Source organism: Cryptotermes secundus, unplaced genomic scaffold (assembly GCF_002891405.2).
Source record: "Cryptotermes secundus unplaced genomic scaffold, Csec_1.0 scaffold378, whole genome shotgun sequence".
In the NCBI taxonomy this organism is placed as follows: Eukaryota; Metazoa; Arthropoda; class Insecta; order Blattodea; family Kalotermitidae; genus Cryptotermes; species Cryptotermes secundus.
In genome coordinates this window covers 82,264-88,263 of record NW_019734966.1, presented here as the reverse complement: position 1 = coordinate 88,263, position 6,000 = coordinate 82,264, and the positions used below count along the sequence as shown (strand labels likewise).

The 6,000-nt window shown below is 41.5% G+C and overlaps 1 protein-coding gene across 1 annotated transcript in view; it reads left to right on the top strand.

Moving 5' to 3' along the window:
* Positions 1-6,000, top strand: part of LOC111869069 (dual 3',5'-cyclic-AMP and -GMP phosphodiesterase 11A) — a gene marked incomplete at its 3' end in the record, with an annotated part of 191,462 nt that overhangs the window by 105,926 nt on the left and 79,536 nt on the right.

Genomic DNA, 6,000 nt, shown 5'->3' with positions numbered 1-6,000 from the left:
GTTGCGGAACACTGGTCTATTCAACTGAGTCCTTCTTGAGAAGCCATCAGTTGTGTAGCTACTCAAGAACTTCCCAATATTTTATGGAGCCCGAAGGTTCATTACCGTGTTCATAAGAGCAATTCATTGGTTCCTATCCTGAGCCAGATCAATCCAGTCCATGCCACCCTATCATAATTTGACTATTTCAGAATATCTATTTTAATACAAACCCCTACACAAGACCTGATATTTCAACTGGTTATATAGCAAAAGATTTGTATACCCTGTAATTGGATTGTAATTTTCAAGTCATTGGGTCCAACTAAATGCATTTATATTCCATGTTCTATGAAGATATGAATTGCAGTGTTTTCTGTCTGGGTACAGTTTTAAAATGGATCATTCTGTGCTTTCAGGTTTGTGTTGCTGGTATTGAATATGTATTCGGGTTATATTTTTGTGAATGTTTTCTTTTAATTTCCCCCCCGGCGTTTCTTTAATCCTGGTCAGCGCAACACACCACGTCCAGGCTTCTTAACAGATTTGGAAAATGTTCTTCTCTCTGCTGGTAGCTGTAGTGCTTGGGCTCAGCCACCCAGTGGGTGTACATTATGTCAGCATTTGTTATATATATAGTATAAGTGTGTGTATATAGCGTATATAGCGTAGTCGGTATAACGACTAGATATGGGCTGGACAACCGAGGGGTCGGAGTTCGAATCTCCAAGTGGTCCGGACCAGCTCTGGGGTCCACCAAACCTCCTATCCAATGGGTACCGGGGGCACATTCTCCTGGATTAAAGCGGTCGGGGCGTAAAGCTGACAACTCACCTCCAACTAGTGCCGAAGTCAAGAAAATGTGGAACTATACATCCTCTTCCCTTTATTATTGACAAACTAAATACACCACCTCAATCTACAGACGGTTTTTTATTTTTCCACATAATCGCCACTTCTTTGTACACATTTCTCCCAGCGTTCTGGGAGTTTGAAAATTCCCCTTCTGTAAAATTCCGTTCCAGCCCTCCGAAGACACTGACGCACTGCTTTCTCAATTGCCTCCCTTGTCTCAAAACGTTGTCCACGCAGCTGATCGTTCACAAATCCGAAAAGATGGTAGTCGGAGGGTGCCAGATCAGGGCTATAGGAGGGGTGTAGAAGAACTTCCCACCCCATCTTTGCAATTGCTTCCGATGTGAGGCGAGCGGCGTGGGGGCGAGCGTTGTCATGCAGGATGATGATGTTTCGTCCCGGACGTTTATCGCGCAATGCACGACGGAGCTTGTGCAGCGTCTGGACATAACGAGCAGCATTGATGGTTTGCCCAGGTTCCAGGAATTCGGCCAGAATAAATCCCTCTGCATCCCAGACGACTGTGCCCATCACGTTCGCAGCTGATGGCAATGTCTTTGCCTTCTTCTTTGATGGAGAATGCAAATGGTGCCATTCCATACTCTGCCGTTTCGTTTCAGGCTCGAAATGGTGAAACCAGCTTTCGTCACTTGTCACAATACAGAGCAAAAAATCATCACCTTCGTGTCTATATCTCTGCAGCAGTTCTGAGGTGTTGGCTTTTCGCTCATCTTTGTGGTCTTCGGTCAATAACCGCAGAACCAAACGAGCACAATGTTTCTTACAGCCCAAGCTTTCGATCATCTCCTGTACTGCACTGTGCCCTACTCCAAGTTTTCGGATTATTGTGTCCACAGTCACACCCCTGTCATCTTGAATGATCTCATCCACTCTTCCCTTGTTGCGTTCAGTTGAGGCTGTTCGAGGACGACCGCTCCGAGGCTCATCTTCGATGCTGGTGTTCCTATTTTAAAATGTTTCACCCATCTTCGAACACTGCTCGCACCCATTCACACACTTCCATAAGGACGCTGAAGTCTCTGGTGAATCTCTGCAGCAGGGATTACCTCTTTCACAAGAAATTCGATGACAGCACGCTGGCGAAACGACGTATCGTTGTCGGCCATTTTGTTAGGAGTGATACTGGTCACGTGATGCAAGCTATTGACATCACAAGACACTCAAGGTTAACATAACAGCTGGTTCCACCTACCACCTTTCGTCTGCTGTTCCCAGGTTGCGTGCAAAAAAAGTTGCTCATGACTTTCGGTACGACCTACGTAGAATGAAAATATCTCAGATGTTTTAGGATACCAATGAATAATGAATTGAGAGACATGCAGAATGGAATTGTTGTGACCTATTCTAAAGTACTGCCAATGCCTGTACGTACGGAGGAAAACTACGCAAAACCCAGGATAGTGAATTCCTGGTCGAGATCCAAAACAGGCGTCTTTGTATTGCTGAGGAGACACGTGTCTCTGTTTCAAGTCGTTCCTTTGTTTTGTCGGAACAAATGCCGGCAAGCTTAATGCATTTGAATATGTTAACATCAGAACTTGACTTGCGCGTGTGCCGAACCGGAACTTTATGGAGCTCGTAATTTGTGTCGGAATTTTATGAATGACACAAAACATGATCCGCCTAAATATCGGCCATCAATAACGCTTCAGAGCGTTCAATTATTTGTGGCCTTACTTCGCTGCCCTCATTCCGTGCACATGAATCTTGTGAGAGGCCTCTTTGATGGTAAGTCGTAACTAGGGACTGGATTCTAGTGGAAATGCATATTTGTTTCTTGCAACCAAAAAGTATGCTCATTTAGATATACGCGTGAGTTACTCACTCACTCATGAAGCTGAGCCCTTCTTGAGAAACCGCCAGTTGTGCAGATACGCAATAACTTCCCAACATTTTATGGAACACGACGGTTCATTATCGTGTCCCTATCGTGAGCCATATCAATTCAATCCATCTCATCCCATCCTATACCTCTAAGATCCATTTTAATATTGTACACCAACACACGCTTTGGCCTTCCTAGTGGTCTCTTTCCTTCGGGCTTTCCCACCGATATCCTATATGCATTCCTCTCCGCCCCATTCGTTCTACATCCTCTGCCTATCTCATCCTCATTGACTTGATCATTCTAATTATATTTAGAGAAGAGTACAAGTTATGAAGCCCCTCATTATGCAGTTTTCTTCAGCATTCTTTCACTTCATTCCTCTTCTGTCCAAATATTCCCCTCAGCACCCTCTTCTCAAACATCCTTAGTTTATATTCCTCACTTAATGTCAGATACCAATTACTTCATTTCTTAAATTTAAGACAAGGTTTGATGATTTATATAAATTCATATTTAGCCCGTTTTATGAATACGCATAATTTTTTTTTAGATCTCTATTTATGCTGTCTATTTTCTTTTAAAATGTTTATCATTATATATTTCCTAATTCCGTGTTCAAATTTTCAATCATCGTCGTGTGTATATAATTTTTCTTTTCCGTATTCGGATATGCTGCATATTTGACTCGCAACATTTCGTCATGCATATAGCAAATTTGGCTGGATTCATGTTTCTGATGCAACACCCAGGACGGGACTCCCCAACACGGGATTTCCCCGATCCCTCTACTCTTAACCTGCCTCTTCCGCATACCATCAAAGTGGCTGCGAAGGGATTAGTCGGAAGCGTATTCACATGTAGCAGCTAGCAACGTAGTACTATTTAACCGATAATGGACTTCATTTATCTATTTCCGAAGTCTCCATCACGTTCGCTATGCTTCTTCATTTGAAGCTGGGGGTTACTCACGTTAGTGGTGACTAGTCTGTGGTTAAGTTTGTTTAGCTTTTTGTAGTCATGCCGAAAGTGAAAGTAAGTCAGAAATTAAGGGCCGCACCATAGCTCAAGCGGTTAGTCGCTGGTTTCCCATCGCGGCGGCCCGGGTTCAATCCCGGTTCTGGTCAAGTGGGATTTGTCGTGGACAAAGTGGAGCTGGGGCAGGTTTTCTCCGAGTACTTCGGTTTCCCCTGCCAAATCTTCATTTTACCAACTGCTCCACAATCACCCTCACCTATCATCTGGGGCTGGTACAATAGACCAGAAGTGGCCGCAGTACAAGGGACTTAGTCCCACCCCACTAGCATTAAAAAATGAAGTCAGAAATTTAATTACAACCGTATCAGCGGCAGTTCGAAGTATAGATGATAACTACGGATGACAAAATCCTTTATTGACGAGCGTGGAAAAAACAGTTATTTGAGAAAAACACTTTCAAGTGCCTCAGCATTTGAACACTAATTTACACAAAGAGAATATTAAAATTAAATCCACGAGAAGTGGATACTATAGGGTTCTGACGATGGTTTATAACAGTGATGACTGAGGTTAGCTCTTTCTAAGGGACTCAACAGAGTAGGTGTCTTCGCTCACCTGAGGACGGAAACAGATCCAGTTTCCGAAACGTTGTGTTTTTCTTAGTTAATTAGAATCCGGACGATGGACAAAGTCCGAAAACCCAGTATCTCCAAGAAAAGTGCTCTGCTAAAAAAACGCTTAGTGAATTTTGTAATGATAAATTTTTCACAATTCTCCGTTAACTTGTGTGAAGCCTTTATGTCAGCAGATATTCCGCTGTGGAAAATAACCCATCCTACTCTGAGGAACTTCATAGATAAATATACACAGTGTGAAGTGCCGGATGAATACAGTGTGTGCAAAAATTATGTGAAGCAGTGTTACGATCTTGCAACTGAAAACATTAGAGATAAGATTCAAGATAATTTTTTTTGGGTATCAATCGACGAAACACAAGACTATGATGGACGGTTTATTGCAAATATTATAGTTGGATCCCTTAATATGAATGAACAATCTACCCCATTTCTTCTTGCGGTAGAGCAATTTGAAACCACAAATAGCTCCACAGTTTCCAATGTGTTATCGATTCTATTAATTTACCATGGCGAAATGGCATTCAGTATGAGCGCGCATTGCTCTTTGTGATTGATGCTGCAAGTTATGTGATGAAAGCCGGTACTGCTCTTAAAGTTATATTCCTAAATATGACATATTTGACTTGCCTTGCCCATGGGTTGCACCGTGTTGCAGAAACAATTCGTGCGAATTTTCCGCTTGTTGACAAGTTGGTGTCTTCTGTGAACAAGGTATTTGTTACAGCACCATATAAAAAGGCGCCTTTAAAGCAGCAGCACCGAACGTTCCACTTCCGCCAGAACCAATTTTAACGCGCTAGGGCACGTGACTATGTGCAGCGAGTTATTATACCGAACATTTAGAAACAGTTAGGAATGCCGTGAATACATTTGATCTCAAAAGTTCAGCATCAATTCAAATTGCCCAAGATATACTAAAAAACTCAGAACTAGGAACTAATCTTTCCTATATATCTGCTCACTTCTCTCATCATCCATCCGCCATTTCCTCACTGGAGGCTAGCAATAGCAATACTACATTGTATCAGTCGTTAAGTGTATTCAGAACCACTGTTTCCAAATTGAATTCGGTTACTGAAAAAGTTGGTGATGTAGCAAAGGAAAAGTACACATCATTCTTTCATAAAACCCAGGATATAAACAAATTTGTAAAATTGAAGAAATTTTAGCCGGTAAACGTACTGAACTACCAAGTACTCCTAAAAATTCACTAACAGTGGAGCAAATAGCGGCTTTTATACATGCGCCCTTGAGTTCCCGTGAGTTGGAAAGAAGATTTTCCCGCTATGAGGACATCATACAGGACAGTAAGAGGCCACTAACTATGTCAAACATGAAATATTTAGCAATTGTGAAGTGCAACAGAAGAGAAGTTGAAAGCTTGATGAATTAAATGTCAGCGCTATTGGTTTTTTAACTTCTAAGAAAAAAATGTTGGCTTTGTTGCACGGTTTGTATTTAAGTATAGCTTTTCATTGCAATTGAATCATTCAGTGATCACATAAAATTAACTTAAAAATTGATTTGTTGGCCTTAAAAAATGCAAAATCAGTTTTAATGTTTGTTATGAAATTTTTATGCGTATATTTTACGTCCATATAATGGAAGTTTTTAATGCATAAATGTATACATATTAAAGGGATTAATAAGGCATAAAAATCCGTTCCCTAGTCGTAACTCGATTTGGCAACCGCACGAAAAAAA